The following is a 24218-nucleotide window of genomic DNA, read 5'->3' as shown; positions in this document are numbered from 1 at the left end:
GCTAAAGATTTGGTGGTCTATGAACTAAGCCCTGGAGAGAGATTAAGTAGACGAAGATAAAGTACCAACCAATCAGCACCTAACTGTCTCTTAACACTATGTTTAAAAAATGACAGCATTCTATGTTTTACAATACTCTACATATGTTTCATTGCCTGTTATATGTTTTTAAATATGAGAAATCTATAGGAAATTTGTATAACCCCAATTTTAATATTAAACTAATATTATACCATGTCGTCTTACACTATACACTACAAGTACAAAGAAATTACCAAGAACAGAAATATCACAGACACTTCACTGAGAATGTTATTTCAAGCTTGAAGGTGCCTAAGGTTTCATTTGGTTTCCTTTGACTTAATACAGAAACTAGATGTACAGTACAATTGATCAATTTTGTTCTGGATCATATCACACTTTTTCCCATAACACTTCTGTATATGTAAATGGAGTAAGTGCCACTATTCAATATTTTCTTTGTTATTGCATTTTAAAATAAAATGTCATATTTATTATCCTCCTTTTATGAAAAATCATCAGGAAACTGCAGTATTCTGACAATTTCCACTTTAATTAACTTTCCATTTATCTGCTGCTTGTCTCCTGTTAGCTTTCACTATCTATTGATGGAGTTAGTCAGGGCTGGAACAGGGATCTATGCTATCCTGTGCCGCCCCTGCCCCCTAAACTCGTAAAGTCATGATGTTATGCCTAGGAGTTGAGGCATCTGGCTCTAGGTCACTGCGGGTAGCTCCACAGGCTGCAGGGTGCCTGTCTGGAGCATCTGGCTGCAGGGTGCAGTTTCAGGCATCCTGCAAGCTTCATGCAGGTGCCATGGGCAGCAAAGGTGTTGCCCCCCCAGAGCCCTGCACCCCTTTCTAATGGAGTACCCTCAGTGGCTTCCACTGCAGCAACATAGATGGGAAAGACCAGGAGAAGAGAAGCCATAGCACAGAGTAAGTACAGAGCGGCCGGGCAAGGCCTGGGTAACTCGGCATATGCTTGGTTCAAATGTCTAGTTAAAATAAATGTAATTAGTACTTTGGTAATTGAGGGAGTACGTACTTAATTAAAGTTTATATTAAAAGTGTGTATTTATGTTTTTGTGTGTGTTCACTTCAAAATGTCATCCTCCCACTGTCGGATTCTCGCAGGTTTTAGATACTATAAAGGAACCCGTCATCTGCGCCATTTCACTCCAGCTGTGGAGAGTGTAGCAAGCAGAGGGGTGCTGTGTCCATCCAGGGGCTTCTGTGTCTGCCAAGGCAAGGGCTGCTGTGTCCATCCAGGGGTTGCTGTTTTCATCTAGGGCAGAGGGCTGCTGTGTCCATCCAGGGGCAATGGCTGCTGTGTCCATCCAGGGGCTGCTGTGTCCATCCAGGGCAGGCGCTGCTGTGTCCATCCAGGGATTGCTGTTTCCATCCAATGGCAGGAGATGCTGTGTCCATCCAGGGGCTGCTGTACCCATCTAGGGCAGGGGCTGCTGTGTCCATTCAGGGGTTTCTGTGTCCATCCAGGGGCAGGGGCTGTTGTATCCATCCAGGGGTGCTCTGTCCATCCAGGGACAGGGTCTGCTGTGTCCATTCAGGTGCTGGTGTGTCCATCCAGGGCATGGGCTGCTGTGCCCATCCAGGGGTTTCAGTGTCCATCCAGGGGCAGGGGTGCTCTGTCCGTTTAAGGGATCCCAGTGTAAAAAAAAATGAACGCTGATAATATAATTTATTAAAATATATATATTTTTGTCCTGGACCCCAGTGTACTATATTATTATTTTGTTTTACTGTGACACTGCCGGTCAGACCGCAGTTTAATATCCATACATGTATTGTGACAACATAAGTCATAGCGTAGTGTAATATTCATACACATATTGTGAGTTGTGACACTGTAAGTGGAACCGTAGTGTAATATAGACCTATTGTGACACTGTAAGTGGTAGTGAATTGTATTCATAAAAAATATTGTGACACTGTATGTGGTAGCGCAGAGTATTATTCATTAAAAATATTGTGACACTGTAAGTGGTAGCGCAGTGTATTCATAAAATATATTGTGACAAAGTAAGTGGTAGCGCAGTGTATTATTCATAAAAAATATTGTGACACTGTATTTGGTAGCGCAGTGTATTCATAAAAAATATTGTGACACTGTAAGTGGTAGCGCAGTGTTTTATTCATAAAAAATATTTTGACACTGTAGGTCATTGATATCGCAGTGCAATATTTAAAATTGGTACAAATTGACGTGTGTGCTGTACTCCACTTCGTTTGTGTTTGTTGATATGGAGAATGATCAGTTGAGAGGAGAGCAGGAACAACATACTAGTGCTGGAGCTGCTGCCAGTGCCACCAGTCATGACGATATTTGTCCGTCTATGTCATCTACTAAACCTGATGCCCAAGGGCATACATGACTTAAGTCAGGGCATCTAAAATCAAAGAAGAAATCATTTACATTGGAAAAGAAAAACACATCAAAGGGAAATTTAGCTGCAGAAAGATAAAATTGGCAATATGCCTTTCACCACATGAAGTGGCAAGGAAAGGCTAAGGCCTTTTATGAATGGTGACATAGTAATCGTGGATGCTTCTGTGTAAGTGCACTAGATTGAGGAGGATATTTGTGTACCTGTCGCTAATAAGGATGTTGATAATGAGGATGTTGTTGATGAGGATGTTGTTTGTGTAAATCAGGCACCAGTGGAAGAAACAGTTGTTGCCCATGATAAGGAAAAGCCCATTGTCATGTTCGGGCATAAGACAAACTACTTCTTATGTGTGGAATTATATCTACTCCGGACAATTGTCAATCCATCTGTACCCTTTGTAAAGCCATAGTAAGTAGAGCTAGGGACCTTAAACATCTAGGAACCTTCTCCCTGTTATGTCACCTGCAGTGCATCCACCAAAAAAGTTTTTGCAAAATTTAGAAACTTTGGCTAAAAAAGTAACAACAAACAGTTCAGAGTCAGCTAGCTCCCTTCTCTCTGTTAGATCGAAGCACCTGCCATCTTCACCACCAAAACCTTCACCAACAATTTCCTCAATTACGAAGTGATTGGTTTGTTTGGGCCCCCAAAAGACAAGCTACCAATGGGCAGCTGACATTACTGGCAATGATCCCTATGTGCACAAACTGGCTTTACAGAGGCAACATGTTGTCACCATCATCATCCAATTCCTCACCCTCATCAGTGTCTACATCATCTTTCTTCACACAATATTAATTTGTCCTTGTTGGAATCCACCATTACAGGTGCCTCTGTAATTTTTGGATGTAATTGGCAGTAAAGGTCTTCCTCGTGGAATTTGTAGTTCATTTTGATGAACATCATCTTTTCCACAATTTGAAGAAGTAGTTTCCTATGCCGAAGGTTCCCGGCTGTGCTGAAAACTCTTTCGGAGTACACACTGGAGGATGGGCAGCTCAAGTAAAGCAAATCCAGTTTTTACAAGGGCCTCCAAATTGCCTTTTTTTCTACTAGTAGTCAAATGGACTGTCTGACATGTCTATTTGGATACTATCATTAAAAAATATAATCCTCAACCATTCTTTGAATGGTGACCACATCAGATGGAGTCACGGTAGAGGTCTCATTAATTTGATTGTAGGCAATTCTTTTAGACCCGACCAGATGTCAAACCTTGGTTGTGTTGACTCATCTACATCACCAGTGGATCTTTTGGTAAAGTTTAGTTTTTCCTTGGCAGCCACATTTGCTGGAGAAACTGAAGGAGGAGCCATCACATGCCACTTGATCTGACAATTTGCTTACCAACAGGTCTTTGCATCTCTTCAGATCTGTGTCCATTGGGAAGAAAGACATGATGTATGACTTAAACCTAAGAATGAACATGGTTGCCAAAATTTATTGATCCGATAGGAAGGACCTGATATCCCTTGGATCCTGGTGAAGTGAATAAAGGACTTGACCTACAAGTCCAACATACTTTGCAGAATTACTTTGTTTCAGCTCCTCCTTCAGTTTCTCAAGTTGCTTTTCCAACAGTCTAATTAAGGAAATTACCTCACTCAAGCTGGCAGTATCTGAACTCACTTCACAGGTGACTACATTGAAGGGTTTCAGCACTTTGCACAACACGGAAAGTATTTTCCACTGAGCTTGAGTAAGGTGCATTCCCCCTCCTCTTCCTAAGTCATAGTTTGCTTTGCAGCTTTGGATGGCTTTTTGCTGTTCCTCCATCTGCTGAAGCATATAAAGGGTGGAGTTCCACCTTGTAACTACCTCTTGCTTCAGTTGGTGACAGGACAAATACAACATTTCTTGCAGGTGCTGCAATCTTCTACATGCACCTGCTGAATGGCAAAAATGTCTAGAAAGTTTTTGGGCCACTGATAGCATCTCCTGCACCACCCTGTTATTTAAAAAAAAATGTGCACCACCAAGTTGATTGCATGAGCAAAACATAGGATGTGGTGTAATTCACCCAGCTGTAATGCTCTCACAATATTGTTGGCATTGTCAGAAATCACAATTCTGAGGAGAGTCAAAGCAGGGTAAGCCATTTTCCTTGAGTTTTTCTAAAAGGTTTTCAGCAGTATGCCTCTTAGTGAAATCGATGATACACAGAGTAGTATGAGCTGCTGTTCTTAGATGCTGCTGCTGTTGGTGCGACTGAAGGCAACACACACACACACAGTGGGCTTGTACAGTCATATAATCTTGCATTTGCTCTGTTCTGCTTGTCCACATATCTGTGTTTAAGAGGACAGTGAGTACAACGGCATTTTGGAGGACACTAATTAAGTTTTTTTAAAATGTCGCTGTACAGTCTGAGAATTGCTTTTCTAGTGAAGTGGAATCTAGATGGGATTTGGTAGCAGGGACACAGAACCTCAATTAACTGTCTAAAACACACTGCATTATTGGCGGCTGTTGCATGCACATCTAATAGCAGAATAGATGCTATTGTGTCAGTGATCTGCTGTGTAACTGGTTGACTGCTGTCATACTTGTTCCCCCTTGCAAAGGATTGTTAAACAGTCAACTGTTTTTTTTAAACTACTACTAGTAGTCTTCCTGGTCCCCTTCTGGGATGAAGAACCACTCCCAAGGATTCAGCTGGGGCAAGGACTGATGTGAATGATTTCAATATTTTTTGTATTCTTTTGTAAATGTCTCCCCTCCTTTCTCATAAATTTGCTTCAGAATCAAAAAATTTAATTAAATTTACTACTAATCAAACTTTCCTTTCCTGCCTTCAACAACATTCATACTCCAACTCCCTCAATCCTCTCGAATAATGAAAACATTTGTTTCCTGATATGCAATATTGGGAGTTGAACTGCCACAGCTGCTGCAATCTTTGACATGCAGTGGCTGAATTACAAAAATGGCTAGAAATGTTTATGGCCACAGACAGCATCTTCTGCATGCCCCTTTAATTTAAAAAAATATTGTGAACCACCAAGTTGATTTTGTGGGCAAAACAAGGGACATATTGTTCACCCATGCTCTCCCCTCCTCCCTCATAAATTTGCTTTGGAATAAAAAAAATAATTAAAATTAACTATGAATCAGCCCTTCCTTTCCCTGCCTTCAACTACATAGATACTCAATCTCCCTCGGGCCTTTTGATTAATGAAAACATATGTTACCTTATGTGCTATGTTGGGCATTGAACTGCCACGTGTTTGTGACGCCCACTGCTGTGGCTTATTTAGTCAGCTAGCTTGGTGTAACATTTGGGCATAAACTGGATGAAAGCTATATTGTGAGCTGTGAGGTGGTCAAAATTGACTGGAAACTAGTGGAAATTAATGTTATTGAGATTAATAATACTGTTGGAACAAAAAAAAGGCCAAATTATGTAATTTTAGCAGTTTTTATCAATTTTGAAAGAAAATACAGATCAAAAACCAAAGCCAAAACACGCAAGGACGGTTTTGGCAAAACCAAATCAAGATCCAAAACACGAAGGAGATACAGATCCACAAGGGTCCCAGGATGCCACTGCTATTATACTGCGGTCATTAAGGTAGCAAAAAATTGCCACTCCAGGGGTCACAATGGTGGCAGGCAAGAGCATCAACCAGGCGGCATGGATCTGGAATTTTCTAGTAGGGAGGCTGGCAAGCTTTTTTTTGTAAACTTTTGAAACAATATATACAGTTATTAGATATACTTATATTTATCTATGTTTGGAAATGGGGACATTGGCATTCCATTGCCTGTAAGAGAGCCTAAAAAAATTACCTTTGAATGTTAATTATAATGTGCTTTACACAGCATTTATTGCCTCTGGTCCTCTGGGATGACTAACAGTAAACATTTCATGGATACACTTTAAATTAATCTGGACCACTAATTAATACAGCTGTTTTCAAACACTGATATACTGAAAACACGTTCCTTTAATTATTCCATATGTCTCGAAAGACAGATTCAATCATGCCCTGTTACACTGTACTTTAGCACCCACCATAATTTTTCATCTGCTGAACTGTCAGATAAATCTCAAATACAAGCTTTTAGCTCTCCAATGGGCTTTGAGGACTATTAAATTCCCTGTTTTTCACGTATTAACTAAAGTTTTGCCTTAATCCTATTCAATTATTATTTGTTTTGCTGTCATATGGAGTGGGCACAAAATGATTGTGTTACTTATCATGGCAACTAAGGAAAGGTACTGTACAGGAACACTAGGCTGGTAATCTCTGTGAAAGTGATGAGTTTTCTTGGCTGGGGTGCTTTGCACCCATAGAAGTATATTTGCAGCGACCAGCATGTAACTATTGGCCTGATTCAGAGAAAGATGCAATGCTGATATTTAGAGTTTGAGTGATTACCAGTAATCTGCACATGCATCTGAGCAGAACTGCACATGCGTCATTTACATTACCACTTGCAGTGAGAATTTATTTGCAAAGTAATTGACAGACAGGACCGTTTGTGGGCGACAATGAAGGGAGAGTGGTGACTCAAACACAGCTGTTTCTAAACTATTTTTGAGGTGAGTTGCTGCCTGCGACTATGTTCCCGTGAGCTGTCAAAATAGTTTCAGTACCCACGGCCATTCTGCACAATCATAGGGTTACTCAGTAGGCTGATATTTGACTGAACTGCGACTGAGCAGATCTTTGTACGCAGTCGCTTTGACTTGCGAAGTCACTGGTGGTCGTCTTATTACAAATCCTGTGGTCTTGCATATTTTCACACAGCCACTGGGTACCAATTTCCAGCTGCAGTGGCATTAGCTTACATCTCTGAATCAGGCCCTCTTCACTCCAAAGTGGCAAATTGTGGGTCTGACAATGTGGGGAGCAGGGAATGACATGCTCACAAACTGCTCTGTATCCAGCCGCTGTATTCAAACTAGGGATGTGCAGGCTCGGTTCTACTCGGTTCCGTTCGGTTCTTTTTACCGGATCTTATTGGGTTTCAGCTGTCACGAGTTTTGGATAGCCAATAAGGTTCGGTAAAAAGAACCGAACGGAACCGAGTAGAACCGAGCCTGCACATCCCTAATTCAAACTACCCAATACTAGGGCTCAGGGGTGTCACCTAACTGTGGGAACATCAGAGGTTTCAAAATGCCATCCGCAGGGGTTTTTAGCAGTCTGATCTGAGTGGAGTTCCTAGCCGGAGGGGCAGGACATAGGCAGCACTGGGCACAGGAGTCAGGAGATCCTGCTAGCCTGCCATCCACGGAGCCCACGCATACGCTCCCACTAGAGCAGTCCCGTGGTGTGCGACTGTTGTTCCAGCTGGAGCTGGATAATTGGCCGGCACACCCTGCCCTTGGCGAGCAGAGGACCATCAGGCCAATCGGCCGGGAACCACTATTCAAGGATTGAGAACCCATTTCCCGTAGAAGCGTGGACTGACACAACAGTCTCGCACAAGCGTAGTTTCCCCAGCCCATGCGGGTAAGCGTGAAGCAGTAACTGTCCACCTTTCTAACACTAAAGGGGCCTCTGCTGTAGCGACATGTGTGTGGGATCACTAAAGTGTAGCTAATACTACTAACAATTCTGTATATACTGTATAATAGTTTGTAGTTGCTGATTTACATGTAGAATTAGTGTGTATGTAAATAAAAGGTAACGTGTACCTTTGCTATTGTGCCATTTCCTGTGCGATCTAAAGGGACTCTAAAGGAACCGGGGTACTGTGCAAGGTGCTGAAGGGCGAAATGGCGAAAATAATGCACGCATAAACCCGGTATCCTCACAATCAGCATCTCAGATGCAGATTGGCTGTGATAAAAATCCGCCCAGTATCGCAAAGCAATATTTGAATACATCACAAGTATGTGTAAAAAATTGTATTCAGGGGGAGATCTTGCGATATACCTCTGTCCCTGCGATTCCACTTCACATACTATTTTTGCAGAAAATACAGTGAGTCTGTACCTGTGCGTATGTGTCACCAGCCGCCACTCCTCCCCTGTGATCACAAACACCCCCCCTACGCGACCCCCCTAGCTTAAACTTACCTGCCTGAGGTTTGGTGCTCCGGTGAGGTCCTCTCTCTGGGGCTCCGGTCAACTGGTCTTCTGGCTCCTGCACTGTGACCCCGGTCAGCTGTTCTATGCAACAGCTGACCAGGGACGCAGTGCAGGAGCCCGAAGACCAGCTGACCGGAGCCCCAGAGGACCTCACCAGAGTACCGATCTCCAGTCCCTGGAATCAGGTAAGTGTTTTTTTTTCCAGTGATCAGCTTTTGGTCTATTTAAGGAGTCGGGGGACCAGGATGAAGGCCCTGACACACCATCTGGTGTTATTATCATAGGGCTTTACCATTTTTTTTTTTACAATTTATTATTAGTAAATCTAAAGTAGCTCACATTTGCCATTACAAGTATGGGAAATATGATCTGCATACTAAGAAATATGCGAATTAAAGGGCATTGAGTAGTTTTTCATGAAAACTACTCTAATTGCCCTTTAATACATTTATGTGATGCTAAAATAATGTGAAAAAGGTGTGAAAGCACCCTATTCACATTTTTTTTAGTAAAAATAATATTGATAAATAGGCCCCTGAATGAGAATATACTAATTTAATGCACTAGGAGGCGCCTCTTGCCTTTAGAAATCTACTTCACTGATTGTATGCAAGAACACTGTTCTGAACTTGTGTTGATTACTAAAGTTAAGTGCCAATATATATATATATATATATATATATATATATATATGTCTATAAGGTTTCTAGAGCGCCAGTAATTAGAGATGTGCCACACACAGTATTAAATAGCCTTCTGCCCCACAATAACGGGGTGTCTGCTCAACCCAATCTAAGAATCAGTCTAGGTCAAAGACTTCTATAGCAAATGTAAACAAGGTGATTAGGTCAGAGCGCCTTAAAGTGCTAGGAGTGCATAAATATAGGTGACTGTTAGAAATTCAGTTAAAATAACAGTATAAAGTGTAAAGTACAATCAGAAATATATAAATAGATATTTAATGAAAACACATAAAAGACATGACTTTAAAAAATACAAGAAAAACAGCAATGGACATACAAGCATCGAGAATGGATAAAGTGCAAAGAATAGAATTTTTCAATAAAAAATATATTTTCAATAAAAAATATATAAATAGCTGGATGTCTTATCTTAGTTCAAGTGTACATGAAGATATAGACAGGCAGGGTATAGGCTCCCAACGCGTTTCCACTCCAACGGACTTCTTCAAGGGGATAGAGTTCACAACAGGCAGGTAGCTCCTTTATAGGAATATACATATATGCATATATATATATATATATATATATATATACACACACACATATATATATATATATATATATATATATATATATATATATATATACACAGGTTGAGTCTCCCATACCCAAATATTCCGAAATACGGATTTTTTTTAGCATGACTTACATAGTGAAATCTTTACTTTTTGATGGTTCAATTTACATAAACTTTGTTTAAGGCAAAACATTATTACAAATATTGTATAAATTACCTTCTGGCTTTGTGTATAAGGTGTATATGAAACCTAAATTAATTTCATGTATCTACACAAACTTTGTTTGAGCCCCAAAAGATTGAAAATATTGTATAAAATGACCTGCAGATTATGTGTATAAGGTGTATATAATACATAAATGCATTCTGTGTTTAGATTTGGGCCTCATTTCCAAGATAGTTCATTATAGTATGCAAATATTCCAAATTACGGAATATTCCCATATCCAAAATACCCCTGGTCCCAAGCATTTTGGATATGGGAGACTCAACCTGTACACACACACAGTATATTTATAATGTTGATCTACTATTCTTTGGATATTTCCTGCTATTGCCATCCTGATAGATAGGCTTCCTCATGCAAAGCCTTCAACAAAGAAAGTAGACAAATCTCTTCGTGGAAGCCTTAACTCCAGCAAACAAAAACACCCGTTTTCAATATCTATAGGGCATTTTTCTGATTAATGAGTATATCTTAAATAAACTGACAGACTAATTCAGTCGCATGACACCATATGGTGCAGAAAAATGTACTGGGTTTCAGCAGGAACAATTTCTGGGGATAGTTTAGGAATGAGTTGTTAACAGGAAGAAAGGATATAATTCAGAAGCAATGAACACTAGGATCAAGTACTGTATGTTATCTTAGAGTTAAAGGAGAACAGATTAGAACATAAAAATCCTGAGTTGAAAAACCCAGGAGAATGTGACACACACAGTAAGAAAATGGATAATCTGAAGCGCGTTTCTGTGATTAAGTTGAAGTTTAAGTTGAAGATTATCAAATTGCAAGTGGGGAAATAAAAAATGAGTACAGCAAACAGAGAAACTACACACTTTTAAGATATAATTCTACTTTACTAATTCCAGTCAGAATAATCCACCGTTCATAGGTTCTGCCAATTTGCTGGTAGAAGCCAGATCTGGTGCTGCAGGTAAGACTAAATATGCATATCATTTAGTTTATCACTGCTAAACACATGTCTATATTTAGTAGCTCTTAGCTGTTTTATATGCATCCATTTAGTTTGTTTCCATTCCAAGCAAAGAATTTAAATCAATCTAAATCTTCTTAACTTTTTTCTTTTTTTAATCAAAGCCTGACACTCAATTACTGCAAAAGAAACCCAGCTAAACAATAGTTACAGCGCTAGTCAGTGTTTGTTTGTGATACAAAACTGCTAAATGTGTAGACTTTTTAATGATTTCACTTATATGTTGTGTTTGGCTTTAGCGTTTCCCACAGGATCAGTACGCATTACCTGCATTTGATGTAGGACACATGACATGGTAAATCATTTGAATATACAGATGATGGGGAGAGGAAAATTCAGTAGAAACCAGTTCTACAAATGCCAAAACCATGAAGCAGGGGCGTATTTATAATGGGTGCAAGGTGTGAGGGGCACACGAGGGGGGTTGGGCTCCGCACCGCACACCCTGCACCCATATTATACCTACTTTTCCTGAGTCCGTGCTTTAAAAAACAGCTAGAAAATGGCCGCTGCAGCCATTTTCCCATCGTCTGTGCATGCGCAGTACAGGGAAAATGGCCGCGGGGGGCATTTTCCCGGTGACCTGCGTATGCGCTATAGACTCTGGATACACTCTAGTACCCAAAGTCTATGAGTGCAGCGCCGGCCGCCGGACAGAGAGGAGGGGGCCCCCTCCACTCTAGAAACAACCCTGCCATGAAGGGTATGAAAAATAGAACTGTAGTTGCGTTGACATCTCTTAAGCAGCAATTAGTTATAGACAGCATTCTCGCAGGCTTAGCGCTCAATCAAGTAGTGAGTACCACAAATATGTATGTTATAAAATTGGTATGACATTATTTGCATCTTCTTTACAACTGCTCATATAGTAAGTGAGTGCTCTTCAGTGTTTGAATATTCTCACATAATTCCCATACTGTAAGTATTAATTACTATCAAAATCTTGTGAGTCTAGAGACACTAGTACCCATCCAACCAGCACTCTATGGGTATCATTTACAGATAGCCACATTAGAACATTATGAATTGAGGTCGTACATGTGTATGTTGAGTCATACACATTCAAAGATATGCCCAACTCAAAATATAGGCTCAATATTAAGCATGCATGAAGCATACATATGTACTGTATATACTTATGCCTTATGATTGTGCTGTGATGCATTAACTTATTTCTACACAATATTATGTAATAAGGGGGTAGATGTATTATAGCGGCACTTACCGTGCCGCTATAATGCTTCCCGCTTCGCCTCTTTACCGAGGCGAAGCAGGAAGCACTACCGATGAGATGTATAAATATCTCATCGACCGGAGAGGGGGAGCGTTAACTCCCCCCTCCGGCGCTACCCGCTAGAGACAAGCAGCGCATCAGCCTAGTGCTGAAGCGCTGTGTCTCTTCCCGGCCGGCTCCACTGAGCATGCGCGGGATCTCGCAAGTATCGCGAGATCCCCGCATGCAGCCTGGAGCCGACAGCAGGGACAGGGACATAACGTGCGCTGATCCCGCTTCTGAGCTTTGTACATCTCCCCCAATGTGTCATATACACAAAAGGGAGTAAGGTTTTAGCAGTATTATTAAAAAATATCATTGTTCATATATAATGTAATTAAATACAAATTTCCCCACAACTGTTATTTATAATTTATTACATGCAAACATGTGTATGGCTGGTGCCATCATCTTCATCACATATCTTTACACCTGATCTCCTGTACCCACAATTGTACACTTTCTAGGGAAGTTATCTGGAGATGCATTAATTTCTTATTAGGGTGCTTCTCCAAAAGGAGCGCAACACTTATGTGCACACACCATTACTGTATGCACAAATTTAAATATGGACACTATTTGGTATGTATGCATCATCCAACAATAAATAGGGCTATATGTAAGCAATGTATGCTCCTGTTTATTATCTATGTTCAACTATCTCTGTTCTGTGGAGTCTAATCTTCATTTCTGTGTGGCAGTAGAAAAATGGTATCACGTCTACTTTGACCCATAATAAGAAATCTTTCTGTTCAATTGGACTTATAATATCTTTGTCAGCGCATTCTATCACACTATCTCTAATTTACAAATTAGTTTTCAGAAACTGACACATAATATTTTCCTAAACAGGTCATAAATAAACGTTCTCACCAAGGTCAGACACCATGTATTGTACTGATTATTCTGTCGTTTATGCCCTCTGTATGGATGGTCTCCAATGTTATGCCACCAGTATTGATTCTCCATCAGATCATGTCTTAGCTCTCTTAAACTCATCTTCAATTTGACATTTCTCTATGTTACCAAAACCCTTCTGCATTGACTGTTACCCAGCTAACGATTGGTTCTCCATTGACCAATCTCTAAATTAATTCAACATGATGGACTACCGCAGATCATGGTTATGCCACCTAAATTGATTCTCCCATAATCATGATTTCTCATGATTCTCTATGTGACAGTCTTGCAGGTAATCACAGTGCAGCACATTTATTTCAAATTTGCTCCCAGATTGCCCTGAAAAATTACTGCATTTCTCCACCCCATACTGTGGGTAGACCGATACAGGCAGACTCGAGACACCAGCATGGAAAGGCAAAAGCAGAGAAATCAGAGGGGTATATTTACTGAAGTGTAAGTTTTTAGAAGTGGAGATGTTGCCCATAGCAACCGATCAGATTCTACTTATCATTTATCTAGTACCTTCCAGAAGATAATAGCTAGATTCTGATTGGTTGCTAATGGCAACATTTCCACTTCTAAAAACCCACACTTTAGTAAATATACCCCAGAATCAGAGCCGTAACTAAACCTTTTGATGCCCTATGCCAGAGAGAGCATTGGCGCCCCCCCTCCCCCATTTTTTAAATAGAGACATAAGATAGTGCACCTGAAAAAGGGCCATGGCCTCATGGGGAAGGGCCAGGGAAGAGATAGGGGAAGCCAGGAGATGCTGGGGATAAAAGAAGAGGAAGCTACAAGTGAGTACTAAACAGGAAAATTGACAGGGCCGAACAGCGCCCCCTGCCCTGCGGTGCCCTGTGCCATGGCACTGGTCGCTAGTGGTGGGCTGGGCCGGGGGGCAGGGTGCCATGTGCCCCCCGGGCCGCAGCTTCATGCGGGCCGCGGGCAGTCTGTGTCACTGTGACATAGACTGCACTGCGTGTGTAGCGCTGACCGGACGGAGTTTGGTCAGCACTACACAAGTGACAAACACACAGCCGCCGGCACCGGCAGCTGTGTGTTTGTTTTGATCAGCAGCCAATGAGAGTCTGTCAGACTCTCATTAGCTGCTGCTGCACCCACTGCAGGAGCCGCTCCATCTTCCGGCTCCCACAGTGGGCAATGGGAGAGGCGTCATGATGTCATGACGTCTCTCCCATAATGCAGAGCGGCCCGGCCTGGGAAGGACAGACGGAGGAGCGGATGGCGATGGCGGGAGCGGGGATTGAGGTAAGTGGTTTTTTTTATTACGTGTGTCTACTGGGGGAGGGGCTAGCACTACAAGGGAGAGACCACTACTGGGGCACTTCAAGGGGGGGGACTACAACTGGGGGGACTACTACTGGGGGCAATACAAGGGGGGACTACTACTACTGGGGGCACTACAAGGGGGGAACCACTACTGGAGGCACTGCAAGTTGGGGACTACTACTACTGGGGGCAATACAAGGGGGGACTACTACTACTGGGGGCACTACAAAGGGGGGGACTACTACTACTGGGGGCACTACAAGGGGGAACCACTACTGGAGGCACTGCAAGGGGGGGACTACTACTACAAGGGGGGAACCACTACTGGAGGCACTGCAAGGGGGGGACTACTACTACTGGGGGCACTACAAGGGGGGAACCACTACTGGAGGCACTGCAAGGGGGGGACTACTACTACTGGGGGCACTACAAGGGGGGGACTACTACTAATGGGGGCACTATGAAGGGGGAACCACTACTGGGGGCACTACAAGAGCGAGGGACTACTCCTTGGGACACTATAAGGGTGGGCGACTACAGGGGGGGCACTACAAGGGGGGACCACTACTGACGGCACTGCAAGGTGGAGACCACTACTGGGGATTGATACTGGGGGCACTTCAAGGGGGGGACTACAACTGGGGGGACTACTACTGGGGGCAATACAAGGGGGGACTACTACTACTGGGGGCACTACAAGGGGGTACTACTACTACTGGGGGCACTACAAGGGGGGAACCACTACTGGAGGCACTGCAAGTTGGGGACTACTACTACTGGGGGCAATACAAAGGGGGGGACTACTACTACTGGGGGCACTACAAGGGGGGAACCACTACTGGAGGCACTGCAAGGGGGGGCTACTACTACTGGGGGCACTACAAGGAGGGGACTACTACTAATGGGGCACTACAAAGGGGGAACCACTACCGGGGCACTACAAGAGGGAGGGACTACTACTGAGGGCACTATAAGGGGGGGCGACTACAGGGGGGGCACTACATGGGGGGACAACTACTGGTGGCACTGCAAGGTGGAGACCACTACTGGTGATTGTTACAGGGGGCACTTCAAGGGGGGACTACAACTGGGGGGACTACTACTGGGGGCACTACAAGGGGGGACTACTACTGGGGGCACTACTACTACTAGGGCCACTACAAAGGGGGGCTACTACTACTAGGGGCACTACAAGGGGAGAGGACAACTGCTAGAGGCACTGCATAGGGGGGAGGAGACTACTACTAGGGGCACTACATAGGGGGGAGGGGACTACCACTGGGGGCACTGCATCGAGGGACCACTGCCAGGGGTTCTATAAAAATGGCAATACTGAGGGTACTGCATAGGGGGGAGACTACAACTGGGGCCACTATTTAAGGGGCACTGCATAAGGGTTACCACTATTGGGGGCACTGCATGGGGGGGTGGACTGCTACTGGGGGCACTTTATAAGGGGCACTGCATAGGGGGTACCACTACTGGGGGCACTATATAAGGGGCTTACTACTGGGGCACAAGGGGCACTGCACAAGAGGGACCACTACTGGGGGCACTGTATAAGGGGCACTGCATAGGGGGGATCACTACTGGGGGCACTACTGGAGGCCTGCATAAGGGGGTCCTCTCCTGGGGAACATGAGGGCAGTGCATATGGGCACTACGACAGGGAGCTGCCCCTAATCTTTATTTTTACTTTATATTAATCCCATATGGACCCACCTCCTCCCTGGAATAGTTGAGGGGGGGTGGAGCACCGTAGCAAGCACGTTCTTCAGGCACCCTGGCTACACGCCACTCCTCTGCCAGGGCCGCCTGCATGCATTTGCCCCCCAGGCTAAAAGTTGCCAGCCAGCCCCTGCTGGTCGCACTACCCTAGTTACGGCCCTGCCTAGAATGTATGGGAGATATGCACTATGTGAAGTTGCACATACTGTACATATGTCTGAATTAATTCATGTGTACGTTACTAATATGAGGTTAAGAAGACAACTTGTTGCACAAATGGCAAATGTTAATTTAATTGTACATTTCACCTCAAAAAATTCTATTTTCTAGCACCAGTATAATAGAGTCTGCGAAGACATCTATCATCAAGAGGAAGAGATGAATATCCAGGTACAGTATACAGTAATTGAATATTGCTTCAGCTGTAGAACTAGTAATATTTACATATCCAAGTTAAGAAGTCACATTTTTGTGGTATGCTGTACAATCTACATTCACAGAAATATCCTTTTATTTTGCACAAAAGTACTTCCTATGCTATTTGCCAATTTCATCAGTCTAATAGAGACTATCAAAGTGACTAGATGGCCACAATTTTCTACTAATACTATTATATCATGTAAAATAAACTGATTAACATACTGGTAGGATAAACAAATTGTGAAAAGTTTTTTGGTTAATCAGCAAAACTGAATATTATCCCTGCCACATTAATGCATGCTATGTCATTGCTAGAGCTGGGATTTTCATGTAAATACATATTGTTTTCCTGGCTTAATCTTTGCGTTTTTGTTTTGCTCCACCATTACATATAATTCCAGTCCATAATGTAATTGTAGATTCACATTTCTCTGACTTTATGGTCTATGAATAGAGCTGGGACAATAAAGGTCAATGCATTCTGCTGCGTGGAAAGATTAAAATGGAAACTTTATTGCCAAAAGTGCTAATAAGAAAAACAGTTGAGAAACTGCAGATCAGTTTAATGCAAATTCCCCACTGCGGCACAATCAGATGGTTAATTCAAAACAGTCCAACAAGAACTCCATTGAGTAGGATATCATAGTCGATCATAGCTGGTGTGCAAATTTGATACAAAGAGTGTAGACAATGGACTACAAAGTAATGGATGATGGTTATATTATGAGCGTAATCAACCTTCATCAATTACTCATCAAACATCTGAGAGAGAGTGTGGCAACATGAGACATTATATATATATATATATATATATATATATATAAACAATACAAGATAAGAAAGCACTGATAGTGTAGTATTTTCAAAACCTGTTTGGTTATTATGGTAAGTATTGTGCATACATTAAATAAGAATATTAAAGCTTATCTCAATTCCACTTTGATCGATGATATGATGAATCAAGACCCAATACTTCTTTAAAGCCTCCAAATTTGGGATACAGCCCAGCACCAAAAACAAGATCAGAAAAAACTTATGGGGTAGTATGTATCGACTTTATCAAAAAAGTAAGAATTAAAAACACGTACATGAAAACCACTTGACACAATGCACGTAAACAAATATGAATCACCCAACCCGGGATCTGGGTAGTCCAACCAAAATGGTATAAAATTCTGGGAACTCCAGACAGCCATGGTATTTCTTCAATGGGTGCAAGCTTTGGGAAACTGTGAGCAGGAGATCCATTGGCTGGCAAGGATCGCACAAGAGAAGCAGAGAAGCAGCGATATATTTATTTGAGTGTTATTTCATCTAGAAGTGTATGATCAATAGTGCATTGAGGGTTTGTTACATTGATCTATATATATATATATATATATAGTAAATAATGGACTTGGGTAAAGTCAGCCGCTCTCTATCGTCCTCTCCAAACCTGTCCCATTCCTACCCATTATTCTTACCTCCCCTCCATTCCCGGTCCTCTTCAATCCCGTAGCTAAGGCTGTGGCCCATCTGCATATCACATGCACAGTGACAGGAGGGGCATGTGCCGTGCATGGTAGGTTTACCACGACCCGCATAGTGCGATCAAAATTAGTTTGTCACGTTTGCTTGATGACCTAATTTTGAACATGGATTGAATATATATATATATATATATGTACACAAGATCAGGTTAAGAGGTGACATCTCCAGGAGGCCTGGAAGTAAACACCAGCACTACTCATGCAGCAGCAAACACAACCAGTGTCTCTCAGCAGGCTCCAATATGTTTTGCTAGGCAGTGACAAACTGACCAGAGAAACTGACACACCTTTTATCAGCCTCTCACAGGTAGTCTGGCAATCAAGTGTGCTCATTACCTGGTGATTACCACACAAGTTAAAAACGTGTGACATATATATACCTCCCATCAATTACCCAGTGTCTTTATCACATATCCTCCCTCCTGTTTCAACACAGGATAAAACATTTTTTAGTGTCAGGTGTTCTCAAACTAGTTGGGTGCACAATGCTACCTTTAATACCTGAAAAGCCTTTTTTCTCTCGCGATTACACTTAATCATAACTGATGGTTTACCTTTGGGACATTAATGGTGGCAAAATTGGTTATAAATCTTGTATCATATCCCCTTAATTCCTAAAAGAGCTCACACCTACTTCTTATTTAGGGGTTGCAACCAATTTTGTATTGCCTCAATTTTATTAAATTGGGGCTTTATCAAACCTCTGCCAATGGTGTATCCAAGATACTTCATCGCTTCCATTCCTAACCAACACTTTAGCCTCATGCTGTTGACTAGTTGAGAGGTTTTGGCTATTGTTATTTTGGGAACCAAAGGAACCGGGGTGGCTGACAGAGATACTCTTTCTCTTCCAAGGTTTTAAAACCAAAGATCTTTTCTGGCTTTCTTTTCCCAGGCCGGTACACCTTATAATTAACCTCATCCACTTTTCCATTCTCTCTCACCTTTACAAGAGTAAGGACTTTTAGCTTTCCTGAGGCAAAGATATCTTTGTCCATTGAAGATCAAGGATACAGTCAACTGGTTCAACTGCATTTTCTACTTCAGGAGGAGGTACACCATTCTGAGCTCCACTAGTGCATTCTCTGACTTCCAAATCATCCTTACAAAAGGTAACACTTCAGATTCGGAGGATGCTTCCTCTACTACTGTATTAGTAATATTAACAAACAGGTCTGGGTTATTTACTTCTGTAGCAAATTGGGTTTTTTATATCTTCAAGAAGTGGGAAAATCTCTCCCCGATATAGTATCATACATCAAATCAGGAACTTATCCCACAGTTACTACAGTGGGACCACACTGTGTTTCTATGTTCACTTCAGCAGTAACATAATACTGAGTATCCCTGTGTATACAAGATACACCAACAGTTTTTCCCTGACGTTTGGAAGGGTTCACAAAGTCGGCTTTTACAAAAGCAACTATTATTATTATCCTTTATTTATATGGCACCACAAGTGTTCCGCAGTGCCTTACAAAGTAAATAAACATAACTGAATAAGAAACCAGTGACTTACAGTACAATACAGGACAAGGATAAGCTGCATTAGCGATTATAACACTCAAATTAAGCAGCAGGAGTCAGAAATCAAGTGTTAGATGCCCTTGTGGGGAGTAGTGAATAGAAGATAGTATAGGGAGAATCACATGAGGGAAAAGGGCCCTGCTCATGAGAGCTTACAATCTAAAGAACTAGGCTACAGGAATCTAACTGAGCTTCTACCTGTTTGCCTTCTACAGTGATTAAACATATTTGTTTATCTGGCTCAGCCTGTCTGTCTGCAGTGCAGGCTAGCTGAGCACAGAAAGATATTCTGCAATTTACATAAGCAGAATCACATTGCATAGGTTTAGAGGTAAGTGGAAATTTAGCAGTATCATGGCCAAGGCCGCCATATCTAAAACTTCTGATCACATTTTTTGAAGTCTTTTATAAGGCGAAAATCCTGTCCTGTCTCCAGGTTCCAAACTTACAGTCCTTTCCCCTGGACCATTATTACCAGAAGTTGCTGTTCACTGTTGTGGTACTAGGGGCCATTGGGGTACACTCAACAGTGCCTTGGCCACCACATACCTTCCCACAATTTCCACAAGCTGCTGTTTAAGGGTCCCCATGGCTCACCCACTTGTGCAGAGCTTCAGGCAGTGACCATAAATATTGATCCATAATGACACTTTCAACTATCTGTGGCCCTGTTAGAGTCTCTGGCTATAGCCACTTCTTGGTGCGATGGATGAGATTATGCATTTGAGAGAGGGAAGGTTTATCCAGTTGGTATTCCCAGAGATTTGGTTGTGCTTGAACAGACATTGTGACACGCAAATTAGTTAAAATTTCAATTTTGAGTTTCTCATAGTCCACAGTATCAGTAAGGCTCAAGTTAAAGTACATCTTTTGCGGTTATGTTGACACAAGAATGGTGCCAAAATTTCTGCCCACTAATCTTTAGGCCAACTTCCTCTCTCAGCTGTTCTTTCAAAAGTTGTTAAATAGGCTTCAACATCATCACTGTTTGTCATCTTTTGCAGAAAATGACTGGCGCATATGGAGCTGGGGCTAGTTGTGACATCCAGGAAAGCATTTTTAAAGGCAGTGCTTCTAGATGCTGCATCACCTCTTTTAAGGCTTCATGGTCGTGGTGCTGTTGTCTGCAGAATTTGTGCCCAAACGCGGGAAAATGGACAAAACTGTTGTTTGAACAAATTATTTAGATCAAACATTTAACAAACTTGTTTGAATAACCATTTTCATCTGTTTTCTGGCATTTAGGAGCAAATTGCTGATCATCATTAGTCCCATACGTTACCAGATTTTCATTCCAACCAATCATCTAGTTGGCTGGTTGGACAGATAATCTTTAGATGTGTGGCTAGCTTTAATTTGTAACCAGTTGCTGTTGCATCCGTTTTTTCTCAAAAGCCAATTGTTATCGCCTTTTGGCCTTCTCAATGATCAACTGCTGCACCCTGGTTGCTTCCTGCTGAGCCCTGATGGCATCCTGCTGAGTCGATGTAGCTTGTATGAAACCATAACTATATCTTCCATATTATATCTTGGTGTAGGAGAAAGGCAGAATCTGGCTTCCCTAAGCAATGGATTATGACACCACCATGAAGTACACAGTAATATAGTCTCCCCCCTCAAAACAAAATAAAAAAGGTGTCTGTCACTTTACATTTTTCACAAAGATCTTTGTGGCGGGAATGCAAGTGCAACACTTGCATTTTCCACCATGTGTGTCGCAAAATCAGGTTAAGGATTGGCAACACTTCTTATGCAGCAGCCAATCACTAACACACCAGTCCAGTGCCGTGGTACAAGTATCCGCAGCTAGTTTTGTTTGGCAGCATATAATAAACAAAACATAAAAATAAACCCTAACATGAAGTTACCTTTCTCCAGGTGGAAGGACCTAATGTCCAACTCACAAACAATCAGCATTTACCTCAGCACTTGCATCAAACAAACCATTGTCACTCAGCACACCTCAGTCACTCACTGGTAGTCTGGCAATCAAGGTTGCTCATTACCACACAGAAGTTAAGAACCTGGGACATATATATCTCCCATCAATAACCTCCCCGGTACCTTTATCACTATATATGTTTGTGTGTGTATTACACTTAAAAATCCTTTTTTGATTTCTAATTTATTTTTATTAAAAAAAATTGAATCTGCCTGTACAATTAATTGTGTGTATCTCTGTTTTATCCTACTATAATACAATATAGAGGTTTGGAGAAGAGAAATTCTTCTTCTCTCCATAAATAGCATAACTGAACACTTCCCAGTGAGACCTATGGGGGCTGCATCACTAAGAGAAGAGATAAGATAGAAGAATTTAAAAAAATAATTTCCTCTTCTATAAATAGAGACAAGAGAAAAAAAATGTCTCTTCTCCAGTTAAAATGCGGGAGAAAAGACGTTTTAATGTTTACTAAATAGATCTCTAAATATAATAAGATCTACAGGGGAAGGTGGCATTTTCTGTACTATACAGTACTTAAGTCTCTGTTTGAAAACTCATAACTGCTACACAAGTGTATAATTAAACCACCCGCGTGCCATTGACTCATGGAAGTAATGGAGTTGTTTAAAAGTCCTAGTAAGTATTTACAGAGCATCAGAATAACTGACTCTCAGCATTCTTTGCTGATGTAAGAAGTACAGTAAACCGGTTAAAATGATATAGTACAGTTCTATGTTACAGTCAAGCCGTGTAATTTAGATCTGTTTCCCTTTCTCATGCAAACTGAGCTAACATTTAGGATGCAATACCTGTTATTTCTCTACATGACCTGACATTTTACTTAGCATTTAAGATTTCACAACAAGATGCTGAGCAAACTAAAGATATATTACAGCAGATGGCAAGTATTTTTCTAGTTCAACTGAGTGTAGAATGGAACAGAAAATGTCACAAATAAATTAGGAATTATTTTAAGTTAAGGTGACATTTTCATTAATAAGTACCTACAGTATATATAGAAGCAGATAATTATTTTCTTCAACATTATTATTTTGTTAGTGTATTATTGGATTGATGTAAGGACCAGATGTTCTTCAGTTATGTTTTATATATGAATGATTTTGCAGCACTGTTCTTAAAGCGATATATTTAGTTGCTGAGTCGGATGGATCTCTGTGCACAGACGCAAATGGCGAGTTGCAGCATGCAGCATTTGCGCAGTTTCAAACTTGTTTTTGTGGATGTCCATCCTATTATGAGTAGGAGGGATCTTTGCTGGATCTATCTTCCCTGAAATTGTTTTTTTAGGGCAGGAATTGAGTGATGACAATACAATTACACAGAAGTGTCCTGACTTGTGGGAGTGTCATGGGCATGTAGCTAAAGCTCTGTGTGGTTGGAGAATGGAAGCCTATTTCTGGCAGATCTCTTGCACCTAGAATGGGGCTGGTGCAAGTGCCAATACTAATGATGACGGTTGTGGTTGTTGGTGTAAATCAGTGAGTGGCAAGGCTTCCTGCTTGCAGACAAGCATATCCTCACTTTATCATAAGGCAGTAAATCTGGCTTTCATGGCAACCCGCAAGTATAGCCATTTTGATTCCGACTCATCCTTTTAGAGACTTTACATGACAGAGTATTTGAAAGATTGAAGGGTGGGAGAGAATCTGGTCAGGTGGACACAAGCATGGATGAAATCCTGGAAGGAGAAAGAGAATCTTAGCTTAGAGACAGATTGAAGTGGGTAAAAGGGAGTTGTGGCAAGGTGAATGTACAGATGTGTCCTCTTGTATCTTTGCAGCTGATGCAGCAAATAGCGTGAGTCACACATCCGCGACCGGGTATGCACACTACATTTGCACCCATGGTGAACAAGTGTGAGAAAATTCTCATGGCACGATGCATGCGCATATTTACCGTCAAAGCGGCAAAGATAGAAGACTACACATCTGTTTGGATGAGTAGCATGACTTGAATTCTGAAGGTTATGGAGATCCAACATAAGAATATACAGAGGGTTGCAGTGAATGTGGAGTGTTGCAGTAAATACATACATTTGTATATACTGTAGCTTAGTACTTTTTAATGAAATTCTGACCATAATGTTATGTGTCAGGATAATTTATTAACCACAAATGGTCGGTTGGAGTAATATTAAACATAAACATGGCTTTGGGCTTTATAAATGTATGTAGTAAATGCTTTGTAGTGCTCCATCTGCATATGGCCTCCTATGTGAAGGAAGAGAGGTACATTTCTGTGTCATCTACAGAGATATAGTGTAAGCAGGAAGAGTGTATTAGTTCACTGAGAAAAAAGGTGCAATGAGAGAAATGCAGAAGTCCAAGAAAGGAAGAGCCTTCAGGCACTATAAAAGTTTGAGAGTGGTGTTGTGTCAATAGTAGTACATAGAACAGTGCTACCAATGAAGGCCAATAGAGTGAAAGTAGAGAATGTTGTCTGTCTAAAAAGGGACAGAGATGTCAAGGAGAATATTTAGGTAGAACTGGCCCTTGAAGTTAGCTTTGAATAAGTCTTTGATCACTTTGGCAAGGACAGTCTTGGTGGAATGTAGATTTCAGAAGCCCAAGTATAGAGAGTCAAGAGAATAATGTGTGAAAAGAAAGTGGGCAGATGTACACAAGTTGC

At 41.7% G+C, this 24218-nt stretch overlaps 1 protein-coding gene across 1 annotated transcript in view; it reads right to left on the bottom strand.

Moving 5' to 3' along the window:
* The window catches only part of LOC148538795 (bifunctional heparan sulfate N-deacetylase/N-sulfotransferase 3-like), a 298794-nt gene that overhangs the window by 121500 nt on the left and 153076 nt on the right, over window positions 1–24218 (bottom strand). The gene's annotated exons all lie outside the window — the stretch shown is intronic.

The sequence above is a fragment of the Taudactylus pleione genome, unplaced genomic scaffold (assembly GCF_031769625.1).
Source record: "Taudactylus pleione unplaced genomic scaffold, aTauple2 ptg000036l, whole genome shotgun sequence".
Classification (NCBI taxonomy): Eukaryota; Metazoa; Chordata; class Amphibia; order Anura; family Myobatrachidae; genus Taudactylus; species Taudactylus pleione.
The sequence above is the reverse complement of the archived record's forward strand: the minus strand, read 5'-3'. Positions and strand labels throughout refer to the sequence as shown.